The sequence below is a fragment of the Rhinopithecus roxellana genome, chromosome 22 (assembly GCF_007565055.1).
Source record: "Rhinopithecus roxellana isolate Shanxi Qingling chromosome 22, ASM756505v1, whole genome shotgun sequence".
Taxonomy (NCBI): domain Eukaryota; kingdom Metazoa; phylum Chordata; class Mammalia; order Primates; family Cercopithecidae; genus Rhinopithecus; species Rhinopithecus roxellana.
Window position 1 is genome coordinate 11,472,213 of NC_044570.1, and position 20,395 is coordinate 11,492,607.

The window sequence follows — 20,395 nt, forward strand, 5'->3', positions numbered from 1 at the left end:
TTAAAAACAATATGTGTCAAGTTCAGAGTATTTCCATAACTTACTCTGAATTATACTAAAAAATAAAACCACAGTGAATTCCAGAATTCCTTTGCAGAAATAGGTGTTCTCTACCATATTTTAAAAATATAATGCTTATGCAAGGCCCATATTTTCTACAGTTTTGGGGAAATAGCTAGTAAATATAGAAAGAAAAATACTTTTTTTAAAAAGGGGGGACAATATTCAAGACTCTAAAATAATTATTTAATTTAGGACATTTGTATTTATTTATTTTCTTACAATTTCTATAAAGGATCAGAAGGAATTCACATCTTATTACATGTATATGTGTGTGTGTGTGTGCGTGTGTGTGTATGTAAATAGGAAGGCACATATCTTAGTCTGAGGAAGTAGCTTCAACATTTCAAGGAATTGAGTCCAGCAAAACATTGTTTCTCAATTTTTAATGGGTATGTGAGTAACCTGGGAAGAATGCAGATTCTATAATAGGTCCAGTTGGCATCCTGCAATTTACCAATTTCTATAAGCTCTCTTTCAACAATTACACTTCCAGTAGCAAGATATAGATAGATAGACAGATAGATAGATAGATAGATAGATAGATAGATAGATAGATAGATAGATATTCATTTATATTGCATATATATTTTATACACAAATACACATATATAATTTTTTATTCTTACAGGCCAAATAAAAAGGATAACTCTAGTACAATAGGAATTTTGTAGGTGTGATTGGGTGGGAACCTTAAAAATGTTTAGATCTCTACCACGTATGGGTGCAATGTTTGATCACATCTTTGAAGCAATCATATTGTTCTGCCTTGTTGCCAAGGTTCATTCGATCTCTGAATTCAATGGCTTCTTCCTGGATATCTGGGCAGGGATCTGAAAATGTGCCCCTATTTTGTGTTTTAGAGACAAGATCTTGCTCTGTCACCCAGGCTAAAGTGCAGGAATAAAATCATAGCTCACTGACGCCTCCAAGTCCTGGGCTCTGGAGATCTTCCCACCTTAGCTTCCAGGATAGGTGCACCACCATGCCCCGCTAACTTTTTAAAAGTTTTGGTAGAGTTGCAGTCACTCTGTGTTGTCCGGGCTGATATCAAACACTTGGCCTTCAGTAACCCTCCCTCCTCAGCTAAAAACGTGTGTTTTAAACAAATTCCTGGGACATTGTCATCTTTCTATCTGGGGACTAGACAACTTAGAAACTACTATTTTCTCATTATTGTGTCCAGTTGGTTATTCACAGTCTTCTTTTTTTCTTTTTCTGTTTCTATTGTGCAAAAATTAACAATTAGATGTTCTCAGTTCTTGCTCTTGATACAAATTACCAATACGTACCTATGTACATTGTAGGAGTAAAAAAGGAGAAGAGAAAAGAAATTACTCTGGTTTAAATATAAACCTTCCTTTGCTTTAGGAATACATAAAAATGTAGTTGAGTTTATGTATGAAAGAACATCTAGGAAAATTTTAACAGAATTTGTAATCATTTAACGAAAAAATATGCTCCAGATTTGATTGTATATTAATGCTAATCGATGTCATCAATTTCAACATACTATTTTTGCATTAAAATGTCTCATATTTAATTAAGAAATTTAGTGTGACATAAGGGACCATCAAGGACCATAAATTCCTGTACCTGCTGACTCTAGGGAATTCTGAATGGCATGGGGCCAGGATATTGCCCTGGTGATCTGTCCTGGCCAGGGCCTACCTGAATCCATTCAGCTAGATAAGTAGAAACAGACAGTCCTCATCAAGACTGATTTCCTAGAGTTTTATTCCTTTACAAAAGTAGGAGTTTTCAGATAAGGGGACAGGAACCACTCATTAGAGATCTAAACTCTATTAGTTTTTTACTGTCTCTGTAAAAAAATCACCATAAATTTATTTGCCAGCTTAAAACAACACAAATTTATTATCTTACAGCCTTGAGGTCAAAATTCTGACATAGGTATCACTGGGCTAAAATCAAAATATTGGTGGGATATCTTTCCTTTTGAAGGCTCTGGGGAAAGTTTATTCTTTGGTTTGTTCCAATTTCTAGACAGTAGCCTCATTCCTTGGCTCATAGCCTTCTATCCCCATTTCCACATAATGCTTCGTTCTGTCTTCCTTTTCTTCCCTTTCCTTTCTCCTCTTTTTCTTCTTTTGTCTTTTCTGTTCCTTCAAGGTAACCTCAACTCTGAACACAGATAGTATGTTCAACCCATTTTTGTTGAATGAGTAAATCAGTACTACCCAACTGATTCAGGACTACCCAACAAAACCTAATATGTTTCACATTTTTGGATCCAGTCATGTCTCCCAAAAGCATGCCGTTACATGGCAGATAATAAATACATAATTCAAATCCTATGATAATGACATTATGTATTCTTTGGGCTTTATGATTATTTAACTCCCTCTTTAGTCACAGCAGAACCAACTCTGGCATCATTGTGAATTTCGTGACAGAATCATAGACAAAATTGCAGAACCAGAGGCAACTTTGGAGACAGCAAGTCTAGATTTCAATCTTTGTAAAAAGAAAACACAAGGCCTCACAGTAACTGGCCTGAAGGAAGATACCACCATGGTGTAGAGAGCCCAACGGCTAACATTCATTCACCTGAAATGTACTCCAATATTTTTTTCATTACCTGACAGCTATTTGCCCCCTCCCTAAATTTCTACCCCTCCTATCTGTTCCTAAATGTAATTTAGGAAAAAATGCTCTTACCTCTAATGCATAAGTGGACATTGGCACAATTCCTTGGGAAAGTGTTTCAGGCATGTGCTTCAGCAACTGTGAAAATGTTCATAGCCAAAATTCTAGATGCATCAAGGAGTCCATTTTCATAATTTCAAACATCACAGTTTGATATGTTTTGGCTGTGTCCCCACTCAAATCTCATCTTGTATTGTAGCTCCCATAATGCCTACGTGTTGTGTGAGGGACTCAGTGGGACATAACTGAATCATGGGGGAAGTTTCTCCCATACTGTTCTCTGGTAGTGGATAAGTCTCACTAGATGTGATTATTTTATAAGGGAAAACCTCTTCCACTTGGATCTCATTGTCTCTTCTTGCTTGCCACCATGTAAGGCATCCCTTGCTCTTCTGCCATGATTGTGAGGCCTCCCCAACCATGTGGAACTGTGAGTCAGTTAAACCTTTTTCCTTTATAAATTACTCAATCTTGGCTATGTCTTTATTAGCAGCATGAGAACAGACTAATACACAGTTCATCTCCTAAACACCCCGATATCACAGATGCATAACCAGGGCACTGTGACATCATTGTCGGCTGGGACTTGCACCAGCTGGGAGGTCAGAGATGCAGCCAAACCTTGGTTTGTCCCCAACCCAGAGGAAGGTTAAGGAAGGACAGATGCCAGCTCACCTGATCTGTGATATGTTATAGGAAATTATAATCAAGATACAAAAAGTATCTCCCACCCTATTCCTACAACTGCTAGTTGATGCTGGAGTTCAAATGGGGCACAGACATGGAGAGAAATTACTACAGCTATTTATGGGTGGGGATGGGAAACAAAGCTTGACACAGTTCAGACTGAATGTTTATAAAAGATTCCTATTGTAGACTCCTAGGTCCATTTTAATTTCAAATGAGGGGGTGCAAAAGTGCACCCCCTTATGCATCATCGTGAGCAGTGGGGGAAGACTAGGTAGATGGAATGAAGGGGCTGAAGCCGGAAAGCTCTGTAACTCCAGAAAAGACTCATTATGATGAAGTTCCTTCCCCTCACAAAGTTCATCTCTGTGCAAGTGTTCCGTACATTTGTCACAATGAATTAAGTAATGTTCATAATTTATTTAGAGTTCCTTCCTTTTTGCCTAACAGTCTTTTTCTGTCCCAGGGTCTCTTTCAGGGTATCCTACATCTTTAATCATCTTGTCCTCTTAGGTTCCTTTTAACTATGACAGTTTCTCAGACTTTCCTTGTTTTTGATGATCTTTATGGTTTTGAAGAGTACAGCTCAAGGTATTTTTTTGTAGAATGACCCTTAATTGTAATTTTTCTGATGGGTTTCTCATGTTTAGTCTAGGGTTACAAGTTTTTGAAAGAAAGGCAGAGGTAGCATACCTTATTAATCACATCCTAGCAAGGGAGCATCCCACCAGCATCACTTATTTCTGTTGACCTTGATGTTGATCACCCAGCTGAGGGAGTATTTTTCAGGTTTCCCCACCACAGTCACTACTTGTTGTCATGTAAAAACATATTTAATATCTACAGACATATGTGAAGAAATAACTAAATTACCTGTAATTGCACCACTGTTATCTATTGGGCATACATCTTTGTAGGTATAGCTATATCTGTATCTATATCCATATCTGTGTATCTATAGATAGGTTTATATATACAAAACCATTCTGACTTGTTGTATTAATTCATATATTACACCAGTGGCCCATTCTGTCATTAATTATCCTGGAACACTATCCTGAAATAGCTGCATTGAGCTTCAGTTCCTTTTAGTTTTATCCCAGTTCTCCTGTTGTGGCATTCATTGTCTATCCATCTCTTCACTGTGAATAAACAAAATTTGGAAAAACATACAATTAAATAGTTCCCCACATAGGTTAGTGACTGCACAACGTATGTTTCTGGGAATGGAATTGCCAAGTCAAAGTGTATTCATTGACCATTATTACAAGTTGAAAAACATAACAGGTTGGTAACACTGTGGAGAAGAAGGAACACTGATACACGGTTGTTAGGAATGTAAATTAGTTCATCCACCATGGAAAGCAGTTTAGATATCTCTCCAATAACTTGAATAGAATGACAATTCATCTCAGCAATCCCGTTACTGAGTATATACCAGAAGGAAAACCAATAATTCTATCAACAAGACACATACACTGTTACGTTCATCATATTAGTATTCACAATAGCGAAGATGTGGACTCAACATAAACACCTACAAATAGTGGACTGGATAAAGAAAAGTTGGTATATATGCACCGTATGTATAATACACAGATATAAAATAATAAAATCATGTTACTTGCAGCAACATGGATTCAGTCTAAGTGAATCACATGGATTCAATCCAAAGTGAATTAATGCAGAAACAGACAACAAAATACCCAAATACTGCATGTTCTCACTTATAAGTGGGAGCTAAAAGTAAGTACTCATGGACTTAAAGATGGAAAGAGTAGACACTGGGGACTAGTAGAATGGGGAGGAAGAGAGGGTGGCAAGGTTTAGAAAAGTACCTATCGGGTACTATGCTCACTACTTGGTTGATGGGATCACCTATCCCACAAACCCCAGTGTCACGCAACAAACCTGCACACCTACTCCCTGAATCTAAATTTAAAAATATTAAAATGAAAATTAAAAATCAAATGGTATTTATATGTATAAAGCCTTTACTGCATGTTGCTGTATTTTTTTCCAGAAACTTATAGCAATTTATCTTCCACCAGAAACCATGGATTGCCATTTACTTCCCTAGAATGTCAATAATACTTAACATTTTCCATTGGAGTTGGAAAACATTTTCACTTTTAGCAAGACCACAGTGACGAGGCAAACAGGGGTACTCATGTCCATTTCCAAAGTTTACTCTCTGCCCTGCATCTCTCCTCTACCTTTCTTTGATAGCTTCTCTATCAATACTATGAGCTCCAGTCCCTTCAGAATGCAGTGGTCTCTTGAGTAAATATTTCATGATCTTTCATTCTTTCCATCCTTTGCAGATGCTATTCCCTTGGTCTGGCGTGTTCTTATCCAACCTTTGCTACTTATCCTTTTCTTACTCCACCTTTTTGATGCAGTTGAGATTTTGCTTTCTTGTCTTCATTGTTTCATCTTGTGTGTCATCTTGCCCAGGATTACAGTGCTTCCTGTTTTGTCAAAGACCAGTTTTGCAATGATGGTGTGAAGGTATTATGCAGGTATGATTAACATTTACAATTAATATGCTTTGAAAAAAGTAGAATGTCCTCTGTGATGTGTGTGGGTGTCTTAGTCCACTTGAACTGCTATTACAAAAATATCATAGACTAGGAGAATTACAAAACAGACATTTGTTTCTCATAGTTCTATAGGCTGAGCGCCCAATATCAAGGTGTGGAAGATTCTGCTCTGATGAAGGCTTTCTTCCTGATTCATGCATGGGAAATTATTGTTGTGTCCACACATGGTGGAAGGAGTGAGGGAGCTCTCTGTGGTCTCCTTCATAAAGCCACTAATTCCATTCCTGCAGGCTCTACCCTCATCACTTAATCACCCCCAAAGACCCCACCTCCTAACATCATCACCTGGGGAATTAAAATTTCAACACATTGATTTTGTAGGGAACATGCATGTTTATGCTTGAAGAGAGGACTTAATGTAACATTGAGAGCTTTAAAAGTAAAAACTGAGGATACCCCAAGAAGAAGGACTTTTGCCTCAAGCCTGCAACATAGAACCCCTACCTACATTTCAAGCTTTCAGACTCAAGATTGCAATACCATCGCTTACCTGAAACTCCAGTCTGTAATCCTACAGATTTCCAAAGTGCTTCATAATGACATGAGCCAATTCCTAAAACCAATCTTTCTCCTTCTGTGAATGTGAGTGTATATATATGTTCTGTTTCTTTGATTAGCCCTGGTTAACATGATTAATACACCTTATAAACTGTAAACCTTCCCTAATCTCATTCCAGCATGTGATTTAGGCATACCGAAAGAGCAAAGAATAAAAAAAAAAATGCCAACTTCACCGTTTTGCTAGACCAGCTCAACTTGCAGATCAGAGAGACACAGGGCAATTCTGGGGTCACTTATCATGCGTTTTGATGATGTTTTCAAAAGAAAATTTGTTCTTAGGGCAGGTTCAGTGGCTCACACCTGTAATCCCAGTATTTTGGGAGGCCAAGATGGGAGACTAGCCCAAGCAGCACTGTGAAACCACATCTCTTCAAAACATGCAAAAAGTGAGCAGGGCATGGTAGTGCATGCCTTTAGTCTCAGCTACTTGATAGACTGTGGTGGGAGGATCACTTGAACCTGGGAAGTTGAGGCTACAGTGATTTGAGATTGTGCCACTGCACTACAGCTTGAGCAACAGAGTGACAATCTGCCTCAGGAAGGGAGGAAGGAAGGAAGAAAGGAAGGGAGGGAGGGAGGGCGGGAGGGAAGGAGGGAGGAAGGGAGGGAGGGAGGGAGGATAGGAGGGAGGAAGGGAGGAAGAGAGGAAGGTAGGAAATCACTCCATGTGAGCAAGTGGGTTTTGTACTGGGAGACTATAAAATATGTCATAACAAATGTTTTGAGTGCGCAGTGTGACTGTTTCGCTGGAAATAATCATCCCATTAGCTGTCTTGAGTGCTTCTTAAAATTGTACTAACGACTCCCCAGGTGTTACCTAAATTCTCCAGTTATTTCAATTGTGCATGAAAATAATAATTTGCCCTGCGTGCGTGGACAAGGAACAGAAGCTCTTCTACTGGTATCATCGGAGACATATGGCCCAATGTGTTTGGCAGCTTGCTGCAAATCATACTTACAGGATTGTCAACATGCTTGCAAAGCAATTACCTATCTTCCCATAAAATAAAACTGTGTCACTATATTCAGGATACACATATTGGTGCCAAAAAAAAATTTCCTAGGCCAGCTGGATTTTTCATCCCAGCTGGCTGCAGTGGTTCACACCTGTCATTTCAGAAGTTTATGAACCCAAGGCAGTATAATTACTGGAATCTTGGAGTTTGAGGTCAGCCTGGGCGATATAGTGTGACCCTCATCTCTGAAAAAAAAAAAAAATTGTGATATATATATACACATATACATACACATACACACACACATATATATACACACACATACATATATATAAACATACATACACAAACACACACACATACATACATATATATCTGGGTTTGGTCTGTGTGCCTATTGTTCTAGCTACAGGCTGAGGCAGCAGGATTGCTTGAATCTGTGAGGTTAAGGTTGCAGTGAGCCCTGACAACATTACAGCCTGGGCAACAGAGCAAGACCCTGTCACCAAAAACAAACAAACAAGTGAAAAATCAGAAGACCTTTTCCTTGACTAGACTATTTTTACTTTGTAGTTCCTGTTAACTCATGAAATCTCATCTTTACAAGGAAAAGTCTCCCTTGGGTATTTTTTTTTATGTTTTAGAATTCTTTAGTATGTTGCTGATATCTTTATTATTATTATTATTATTATTATTATTATTATTATACTTTAAGTTCTAGAGTACATGTGCATAACGTGCAGGTTTGTTACATATGTATACTTATGCCATGTTGGTGTGCTGCACCCATCAACTCGTCAGCACCCATCAATTCATCATTTATATCATGTATAACTCCCCAATGCAATCCCTCCCTCCTCCCCCCTCCCCCCTCCCCATGATAGGCCCCAGTGCGTGATGTTCCCCTTCCCGAGTCCAAGTGATCTCATTGTTCAGTTCCCACCTATGAGTGAGAACATGCGGTGTTTGGTTTTCTGTTCTTGTGATAGTTTGCTAAGAATGATGGTTTCCAGCTGCATCCATGTCCCTACAAAGGACGCAAACTCATCCTTTTTTATGGCTGCATAGTATTCCATGGTGTATATGTGCCACATTTTCTTAATCCAGTCTGTCACAGATGGACATTTGGGTTGATTCCAAGTCTTTGCTATTGTGAAGAGTGCCGCAGTAAACATACGTGTGCGTGTGTATTTGTAGTAGAATAATTTATAATCCTTTGGGTATGTACCCAGTAGTGGGATGGCTGGATCATATGATACATCTAGTTCTAGATCCTTAAGGAATTGCCATACTGTTTTCCATAATGGTTGAACTAGTTTACAATCCCACCAACAGTGTAAAAGTGTTCCTGTTTCTCCACATCCTCTCCAACACCTGTTGTTTCCTGACTTCTTAATGTTTGCCATTCTAACTGGTGTGAGATGGTATCTCATTGTGGTTTTGATTTGCATTTCTCTTATGGCGAGTGATGATGAGCATTTTTTCATGTGTCTGTTAGCTGTATGAATGTCTGATTTTGAGAAATGTCTGTTAATATCCTTTCCCCACTTTTTGATGGGGTTGTTTGTTTTTTTTCTTGAATATTTGTTTGAGTTCTTTGTAGATTCTGGATATTAGCCCATTGTCAGATGAGTAGGTTGCAAAAATTTTCTCCCAATCTGTAGGTTGCCTGTTCACTCTGATGGTAGTTTCTTTTGCCGTGCAGAAGCTCTTTAGTTTAATTAGATCCCATTTGTCAATTTTGGCTTTTGCTGCCATTGCTTTTGGCGTTTTAGACATGAAGTCCTTGCCCATGCCTATGTCCTGAATGGTACTACCTAGATTTTCTTCTAGGGTTTTTATGGTATTAGGTCTAACATTTAAGTCTCTAGTCCATCTTGAATTAATCTTTGTGTAAGGAGTAAGGAAAGGATCCAGTTTCAGCTTTCTACTTATGGCTAGCCAATTTTCCCAGCACCATTTACTAAATAGGGAATTCTTTCCCCATTTCTTGTTTCTCTCAGGTTTGCCAAAGGTCAGATGGCTGTAGATGTGTAGTATTATTTCTGAGGACTCTGTTCTGTTCCATTGGTCTATATCTCTGTTTTGGTACCAGTACATGCTGTTTTGCTTACTGTAGCCTTGTAGTATAGTTTGAAGTCAGGTAGCGTAATGCCTCCAGCTTTGTCCTTTTGACTTAGGATTGTCTTGGCAATGTGGGTTCTTTTTTGGTTTCATATGAACTTTACAGCAGTTTTTTCCAATACTGCGAAGAAACTCATTGGTAGCTTGATGGGGATGGCATTGAATCTATAAATAACCTTGGGCAGTATGGCCATTTTCACGATATTGATTCTTCCTATCCATGAGCATGGTATGTTCTTCCATTTGTTTGTGTCCTCTTTGATTTCACTGAGCAGTGGTTTGTAGTTCTCCTTGAAGAGGTCCTTTACATCCCTTGTAAGCTGGATTCCTAGGTATTTTATTCTCTTTGAAGCAATTGTGAATGGAAGTTCATTCCTGATTTGGCTCTCTGCTTGTCTGTTACTGGTGTATAAGAATGCTTGTGATTTTTGCACATTAATTTTGTATCCTGAGACTTTGCTGAAGTTGCTTATCAGCTTAAGGAGATTTTGGGCTGAGACAATGGGGTTTTCTAAATATACAATCATGTCATCTGCAAACAGGGACAATTTGACTTCTTCTTTTCCTAACTGGATACCCTTGATTTCTTTCTCTTGCCTGATTGCCCTAGCCAGAACTTCCAACACTATGTTGAATAGGAGTGGTGAGAGAGGGCATCCCTGTCTTGTGCCAGTTTTCAAAGGGAATTTTTCCAGTTTTTGCCCATTCAGAATGATATTAGCTGTGGGTTTGTCATAAATAGCTCTTATCATTTTGAGGTACGTTCCATCAATACCGAATTTCTTGAGCGTTTTTAGCATGAAGGGCTGTTGAATTTTGTCAAAAGCCTTTTCTGCATCTATTGAGATAATCATGTGGTTCTTGTCTTCGGTTCTGTTTATATGCTGGATGACGATTATTGATTTGCGAATGTTGAACCAACCTTGGATCCCAGGGATGAAGCCCACTTGATCATGGTGGATCAGCTTTTTGATGTGCTGCTGAATCTGGTTTGCCAGTATTTTATTGAGGACTTTTGCATCGATGTTCATAAGGGATATTCGTCTAAAATTCTATTTTTGTTGTGTCTCTGCCAGGCTTTGGTATCAGGATGATATTGGCCTCACAAAATGAGTTAGGGAGGATTCCCTCTTTTTCTATTGATTGGAATAGTTTCAGAAGGAATGGTACCAGCTCCTCCTGGTACCTCTGGTAGAATTCAGCTGTGAATCCATCTGGTCCTGGACTTTTTTGGTGGGTAGGCTATTAATTGTTGCCTCAATTTCAGAGCCTGCTATTGGTCTATTCAGGGATTCAACTTCTTCCTGGTTTAGCCTTGGGAGAGTGTAAGTGTCCAGGAAATTATCCATTTCTTCTAGATTTTCTAGTTGACTTGCGTAGAGGCGTTTATAGTTTTCTCTGATGGTTGTTTGTATTTCTGTGGGGTCAGTGGTGATATCCCCTTTAACATTTTTTATTGCGTCTATTTGATTTCTCTCTCTTTTCTTCTTTATTAGTCTTGCTAGTGGTCTGTCAGTTTTGTTGATCTTTTCACAAAACCAACTCCTGGATTCATTGATTTTTGGAAGGTTTTTTGTGTCTCTATCTCCTTCAGTTCTGCTCTGATCTTAGTGATTTCTTGCCTTCTGCTAGCTTTTGAATGTGTTTGCTCGTGCCTCTCTAGTTCTTTTAATTGTGATGTTAGAGTGTCAATTTTAGATCTTTCCTGCTTTCTCTTGTGGGCATTTAGTGCACTGCTTTAAATGTGTCCCAGAGATTCTGGTATGTTGCATCTTTGTTCTCATTGGTTTCAAAGAACATCTTTATTTCTGCTTTCATTTCGTCACGTACCCAGTAGTCATTCAGGAGCAGGTTGTTCAGTTTCCATGTAGTTGAGCGGTTTTGATTGAGTTTCTTAGTCCTGAGTTCTAGTTTGTTTGCACTGTGTTCTGAGAGACAGTTCGTTATAATTTCTGCTCTTTTAAATTTGCTGAGGAATGCTTTACTTCCAATTATTTGGTAAATTTTGGAATAAGTGCGATGTGGTGCTGAGAAGAATGTATATTCTGTTGATTTGAGGTGGAGAATTCTATAGATGTCTATTAGGTCCTCTTGGTGCAGAGATGAGTTCCATTCCTGGATATCCTTGTTAACTTTCTGTCTTGTTGATCTGTCTAATGTTGACAGTGGAGTGTTGATGTCTCCCATTATTATTGTATGGGAGTCTAAGTCTCTTTGTAAGTCTCTAAGCACTTGCTTTATGAATCTGGGTGCTCCTGTATTGGGTGCATATATATTTAGGAGAGTTAGCTCTTCCTGTTGAATTGATCCCTTTAACATTATGTAATGGCCTTCTTTGTCTCTTTTGATCTTTTATGCTTTAAAGTCTGTTTTATCAGAGACTAGGATTGCAACCCCTGCTTTTTTTTTGGTCTCCATTTGCTTGGTAAATCTTCCTCCATACCTTTATTTTGAGCCTATGTATGTCTCTGCATGTGAGATGGGTCTCCTGAATACAGCAGACTGATGGGTCTTGACTCTTTATCCAGTTTGCCAGTCTGTGTCTTTTAAATGGACCATTTAGTCCATTTACATTTAAGGTTAATATTGTTATGTGTGAACTTGATCCTGCCTTTATGATATTAACTGATTATTTTGTTCATGAGTTGATGCAGTTTCTTCCTAGCCTCGATGGTCTTTACATTTTGGCATGTTTTTGCCATGGCTGGTACCGGTTGTTACTTTCCATGTTGAGGACTTCCTTCAGGGTCTCTTGTAAGGCAAGCCTGGTGGTGACAAAATCTCTAAGCATTTGCTCATCTGTAAAGAATTTTATTTCTCCTTCACTGATGAAACGTAGTTTGGCTGGATATGTAATTCTCGGTTGAAAATTCTTTTCTTTAAGAACGTTGAATATTGGCCCCCACTCTCTTCTGGCTTGTAGATTTTCTGCTGAGAGATCTGCTGTTCGTCTGATGGGCTTCCCTTTGCGGGTAACCCGACCTTTCTCTCTGGCTGCCCTTAAGATGTTTTCCTTCATTTCAACTTTGGTGAATCTGGCAGTTATGTGTCTTAGAGTTGCCCTTCTGGAGGAGTATCTTGGTGGCGTTCTCTGTATTTCCTGAATTTGAATGCTGGCCTGCCTTACTAGGTTGGGGAAGTTCTCCTGGATGATATCCTGAAGAGTGTTTTCGAACTTGGTTCCATTTTCCCCCTCGCTTTCAGGCACCCCAATCAGACGTAGATTTGGTCTTTTTACATAATCCCATACTTCTTGCAGGGTTTGTTCATTTCTTTTTCTTCTTTTTTCTTTTGGTTTCTCTTCTCACTGCATTTCATTCATTTGATCCTCAATCGCTGATACTCTTTCTTCCAGTTGATCGAGTCGGTTACTGAAACTTGTGCATTTGTCACGTATTTCTGGTGTCATGGTTTTCATCTCTGTCATTTCGTTTATGATCTTCTCTGCATTAATTAATCTAGCTGTCAGTTCTTCCACTCTTTTTTCAAGATTTTTAATTTCTTTGTGCTGGGTACGTAATTCCTCCTTTATCTCTGAGAATTTTGATGGACTGAAACCTTCTTCTCTCATCTCGTCAAAGTCATTCTCTGACCAGCTTTGATCCGTTGCTGGTGATAGGCTGTGCTCCTTTGCAGTGGGAGATGTGCTCTTATTGTTTGAATTTCCAGCTTTTCTGCCCTGCTTCTTCCCAATCTTTGTGGTTTTATCTGTCTCTGGTCTTTGATGATGGTGACGTACTGATGGGGTTTTGGTATAGCTGACCTTCCTGTTTGATAGTTTTCCTTCTGACAGTCAGAAGGACTGTCTGTTGGTCTGTTGGAGATTGCTTGAGGTCCACTCCAGACCCTGTTAGCCTGGGTATCAGCAGCAGAGGTTGCCAAAGATAGAATATTGCTGAACAGTGAGTGTACCTCTCTGATTCTTCCTTTGGAAGTTTCCTCTCAGGGGTGTACTCCACCCTGTGAGGTGTGGGGTGTCAGACTGCCCCTAGTGGGGGATGTCTCCCAGCTAGGCTACTCAGGGGTCAGGAACCCACCTGAGCAGGCAGTCTGTCCATTCTCAGATCTCAACCTCCACATTGGGAGATCCATGGCTCTCCCCAAAGCTGTCAGACAGAGTCGTTCGCTTCTGCACCGGCTCCCGCTGCTTCCCCTGTTGGTCTTCAGCTGTGCGCTGTCCCCAGAGGTGGACACCACAGAGACAGGCAGGCTTCCTTGAGCTGCTGTGAGCTCCACCCAGTTCGAGCTTCCCAGCGGCTTTGTTTACCTACTTAAGCCTCAGCAATGGCGGGCGCCCCTCCCCCAGCCTCACCACTGCCCTGTGGATAGATCGCTGCAGACTGCTGTGTTAGCAGTGAGGGAGGCTCCGTGGGCGTGGGACCCTCCCAGCCAGGTGTGGGATACACTCTCTTGGTGTGCCTTTTTGCTTAAATCACAGTATTGGGGTGGTTGTTACCTGATTTTCCAGGTATTGTGTTTCTCAGTTCCCCTGGCTAGGAAAACGGATTCCCTTCCCCCTTGCGCTTCCAGGTGAGGCGATACCTCGCCCTGCTTCAGCTCTCGCTGGTCAGGCTGCAGCAGCTGACCAGCACCGATTGTCCGGCACTCCCTAGTGAGATGACCCCAGTACCTCAGTTGAAAATGCAGAAATCACCGGTCTTCTGTGTCACTGTGCAGGGAATTGGAGACTGGAGCTGTTCCCATTCGGCCATCTTGCTCCGCCCCCCTGTTGCTGATATCTTAAAACTCAATGCACAAGACAATGTGTTGAATTGCCACCAATGTAGAAGTAATGGTTAGCTCTTTAAATATTTTGAAATTAATTGAATTATGGAATGTGAGAGATTGAATCAACTGTTGACAAGACAGCATCCCATCCTGAAGATTGACATACATTTACCTAAAATAAATATTTAGAAAAGATTTTAATTGGTGTCTACAAGTCAATTAACTCACCCTACTTAAGCACCCAATGGCAAAAATAAAGGAACCTGTGTTAGTGCCAACAGCCTATAATCATGTTTTAAATATAGCTTTTATTTAGCATCCTAATTTATTGTGATACTTGAATGTTCTTTTGATTTCCTGTGGTTTAATTTTTTTAATGATTTATCCTCGACCATTTGTACTCCCTATGCTGAAAAGTATAAGTAGCATGAGATTGACAGACCATTCTGCAAACATTACATCAAGTAGACATATGAGTAGAGCGAGTTTTGAGTGGACAGCGGGAATCTGAGAACTCAATGAGACAGGTCCATTTTTAGTACAAGCTTTGCAAGCAAAGAGCTATGTTCCTACCCATACACTATGTCTCTGAAACCAAGTCTCCTCATTACTCAAATGCATAGGCATTTTACCTGTCTCAAAATTGATTTACACGAGGTAATGATTATTAGAGTGTCTTGAAAATGGAAAAATGTTTTTTAGTTTTAAGGTAGCATGACTTTTTTTTAAAAGAAAACTGTCAAGTTAATTAAGCTATTCAAGGTAATTTTAACATACCATTTTCTTAATATATTTTCAACAAATTCTAAGATTACCACTCATTTGGTTCCTAGCAGTGTAAATAAAATTTATATTTTAATATCATAGAGTAAACCTAATGTTTGTTTCTAATTTTTGGTTGTTGTTTGTTTTGGGGAAAGCATTAACATTGAATTTAAATTTTTGTAAATGTTAAATTATATGAAGTTTATTTAGAAATTCATAATAATCAATAGAATTTTGGGATTATTTATTGAATAGTAGCACACTACAGTTGAATGGAAATATATGTGTCAAATTTTGAGCACATACCATGAAATAGATTTTATTTCTCTTTCCACATGTATGAGAAACCAACAAAATTATCTGCAGCACAAATACAAAGAAAACAAGAGCTAGCATCATACATAATGGGGAAAGACCGGATGCTTTTCCCCTAATATGAGAAAGAGGACAAGGATTTCTGCTCTCACCACTTCTATTAATTATCATACTGGAGATTCCAGCCAAGGTAATTATGTCAGATAAAAAATGAATAAAATAAAAGACATGTATACTGGCAAGGAAGAAGTAAAACAATATCTATTTGTAGATGACATGATCTCATGAAAATAAAATTCTAAAGATACAAGATCAATATTTAGAAAGTCAGTTGAATTTCTATATGCTTCCAATTGAGAATCTAAAAACAAAATTAAGAAAAAGGATTCAATTTACAATAACACCAAAAAATAAAATAAAATACTTCTGAGTAAATTACAGAAAGTCGTATAATATAATACTTAGACTCTGAAAACTGCAAAGCTTTGCTTGAAGTTGTTAAGGAAGACCTACATAAGTGGAAAGGCATTTTGTGTTCTAGGTTTGGGAGACCTGATATTGCTAAGAAGATGGTACCTGACAGGGTGGTCTCTTGAGTCACCACAATCCCCAGAAAAATCCTAGTGGCCTGTTTCAGAAGTAGAAAAGTTAATCCGAAAATTCACATGGAATTGCAATGCATTCTGAATAGCCAAATCATTCTTGAAAAAGAAGACCAAAGTTGAAGAAGTGACATGTTCATTAATTGACAAATGGATAAACAAAATATGATACAGCAAGGTAATGAAATAGCTAACCACTGAAAGAATAGACGTACTGATACATGCTGCAATATTGATGTGCCTTGAAAATATTATGCTAAGTGAAATAAGCCAGAAAAAAATACCACTCTTGTTTGATTCCATTCATGTAAATGTTCAGAACAGGCAAATCTATAGAGATCATCAATATATTAGTGTTTGCCTGAAGCTGGGGTTGTGGTGGAATAGGGGGTTAGAATGCAGGATAACAGCCAACAAATACAGTATTTCTTTGGGTGATGATAAAAATATTCTAAAATACTTTGTGATTATAGTTATTATTTTGTGATGCTAAAACCCAATACAACTTATGTGGGTGAATCATATCTGAATAAAACTGTTACCAAAAGTAAGGTACAAACAAACAAACAAAAAGTCTGTAAGTCAGAGAGTTCTGTAGGTTGAACTACCTTTATAATTGAGTCCGCTCTTTTCACAATATTGATTTTTCTCTCCTGATATCCTGCAGTTTATTTTCTATTAAAGGAAAGGATGAGTTTTGGGACTTTTGGTGAGTCTTTAGGATACATGCATCAATGCCTCTGGCCTGCATGTGGGGGAACATATTAGGGTTTGAAAGTATGGAATTCTGATTAACATAATCGATTGTTAACCTGATGTTTCTGTTATTGGTAAGGGGTCCCGATTCAGACTCTAAGAGAGGGTTTGTGGATCTTATGCAAGAGAGAGTTCAGGGCGAGTCCACAGTGTGAAGCAAAAGCAAATTTGTTAAGAAAGTAAAGTGTTGAAAGAATAGCTACTCCACAGACAGTCTGGTGTTCCTGAAAGTAAAGGGAGGAATGCACCCATCCTAGGTACAATACTCATTTATATATAGTTTAACAACAACACCAACAATAAAAATCATGGGGAGATGTGCTCCACTACAAGGGTTTTTGATAAAGGACTAATTTTCCTTACTATATTTTGCAAGAATTGATATTATTGTCTGTAAAGCAAAATTAGAAATACTTTTGTTCTTGAGATAATGGAATATCCAGCATATTCCTGAATCTGGGTCCATTTAGAAAACCTTATTAATCTATTCTTCCCTTAACCTTAAACATCTAGAGGCCAGGAGTACCTAACCTCCTCAGAATGCAGTGCGGCAAGTTCCAGCATCACTTTTCCTAGCCCTCTCTCAACACGGAGCTACTCTTGTATGCATGTGTCTAATATTTCTAGAGTAATTACCTAGAATACAACATACAAGGTCCAGGACTTCTGTTGATACTAAGCTACTGTGTAAATAAAGGGAAACATCCCTATCCTTAAATCCAATCTCGTCGACTCCAACAGATATGAGGGTGTTAAAATTTTGCCTTTTAATTTTATTTATAGTATATTTTTGAATATAGAAACTGTCAATTTATCTGGGTTCAAGTCTATCAATTTTTGTGGTCCACAGGGATTCTGTCTTGCTTTCAAAGTGATCTCCACTTCAACACTATATTTGTAAAATAAACTCTGCTCCCTTTTAGAATTTCTAACTTAATTTAATTGTATATAAGAAAGAAAATAAACCATAGGTAAATAAGTAGAAATCTACAACTACATGCATAGATAGTTGAATTTAGTATATTATATGTGTATAAATATGTATATAGTTACTGCATATACCATCAAATTTAGTTACACATACATATAGGCATGAATACATACATGTATACATGTATCTATATTATATATTATACATAAAATAAATTATATATTTATACATAAAATATAATATATAACATAATATATAATATATAACATAATATATATAATATATAACATAATATATATAATATATATTATGTATAAAATACATTTTATATAATATATATATGAATGCATTTTTCCCTCTGATGGCCAGATCACACAACTATTGTTAAAAGCATTCTGTCTTCTTCACTGATTTGCAATGCTCCCTATGTCATGCACCAAATTCCTTTCTGTGTGCCAATCTATTTTTGGGCTTTTTGTCCTATCAATTACATTCTATGTATATTTCTGTGCCAACCCCAAGTAGCTTTAATAAATGTAGCTTTATACAGTTGGATATCTAGTTGGGCTGTTCCTCCCCCTTTCCTCTTAAAATCAGCTTTTCTAGTACTCAAGGAAATTCTTTTGGCATTTATATCGATATTGCCTTCCATTTACAAATTAGGGAAGATGGACATCTTTCCAATACGATCCTCCTTGGCAAGAAAAAAAAATATGTTTTTCCACTAACTTAATTCTTACTTAATATATGCCAGTAACGTTTCAACATTGTCTCTAAATTTATATTCTACATGGCTTTTTAAGTTAGTTTTGAGGTATTTTATTTGTATTTTGCTTTTTTGGTAATGCACATGCACTGTTTTCGTTCAGTTTATTTCCTAACACATTATTACCTTGATACGGGGAATATATTGAATTTGAGTGTTAAACTCATAACCAATAATGTTACTTTACTGACTTAATATCTCCATTCTTCCTTTCTGGTTGATTCTCTTAAGTTTTATTTAAAAAATTGCCCCCCCCCAATATTATAGCTCTACTTTCTCCTTTATAATTGGCACAATATTTTCCATTCCTTTCTCCCACGTATTGCATTGGATAGTAATACTAAAATAACACTAGCCACTAATGTTGTGGTTGCTCATGAAAGCAACTAAAGAAAATGTGGTCTCTAAAAGACTCTAAGAAGAAAAGCAAACAAAGAGATGTAACTGAAACTGTCATTGCCAAATTATAACTGAGACAGTGAATGAGGTCTGACCTAACAAACTCCATATTATTTCTAACCTCCAAGCTGTCCCTGTCTACTTCTGGGCAGAGGCTGAACTAACTTTGGTATGAACATATTTTATTGTTTATATTTTGAAGCAAAGAAAATAATAGCCCTTTCCCAAAACAAATCCCCTTCTTGCCTAAGCACTAGACTGTCTCGTGTGACTAATAAATTAGTCAAAATATTAAAAATTATGGTTTAGGAGTCATGCAGGTAGAGGCTGCAAGATTCATAACCTCCCCAAATTCCTCCTAATGTTAATGTCACTATTGTAAAACCTAAGATCAGAGCTTGAGATATTTCACAGGCCCTGCACCCACTGGATCAGCTGGCACCACACAGATACATAAACTGGCTCATTTAATCTTGTGGCCCCCGCCCAGGAACCGACTCAGCAGAAAAGAACAGTTTTTAGTTCCTATTGAGAGAGGAGAAAGGAAAGAAACTGGTCAGGTTGGCAGTTAGGGTGGGTCCTTGGCTAAATTCTTTTAAACAAAAGAACAGCCTGCAGCCACAGATAAGGGAACTTGCAAGGTGGTAGTGGGGCTTGCCTAAGACATGCCCATAGCTGCAAAGATAAGAAAGCCTACCCAGGTGATTTGCCAACACATGCCTGCAATGGAAAATTCCATCCCCTAACACATGTGCAGTATGGGGAACAAAGCAATATGGAGTAACTCAAGTTAAGGGCCCATGTGCCCATTAAGGGGATGAGCAAAGCTACCAGAAGTTTGCACATTTGATCCCCACGTTTTCAGGAAGACTGATTTAAGTAATATATAATAATACAACACTGTTCTACTGCACAGCCAGCTCTGTCTGAATTACTCTTTCTCTGTTGCAAGTACCCTGTCTTTCTCTGTTGTAAGTACCCTGTCTTGCTGCCTAGGCAGCAGACAAGAACCCACTGGGTGGTTACAAAACAAGCAAACTGGTAAAAGCTACCCAAAGAAATGAAAGAATGGAGACTGTCCAAGAAAGAATTTTGACACTTCAGTGCTCTTTGAGGATGTTACAAGTAGACCACCGGTGTAAGATAAGCAAATTCAAGGTTTTCATGTCCCTAATTGCCACTCAGGGAACTCCACCTGCAGCTGGTGAACAGTAGTAGGGCAGAATTTTCTAGGTTCACCCAGCACCTAGATGGCCTTTGTGGTAGTGTTTTCTGACCGCAAAAGAGCACAACAATGATGCTCACGTTCATTACTCAGTGAAGGTGGTGTTTATCATGCTTATTCAAAGTAAAATTACACATTTGCCCTTAATCAGGGTTCTCTAGAGGGACAGAGTTAATAGGATAAATGTGTATATAAGGGGGAGTTTTTTAAGGAGTATTGACTCACATGACAGAAGATGAGGTCCCACAAT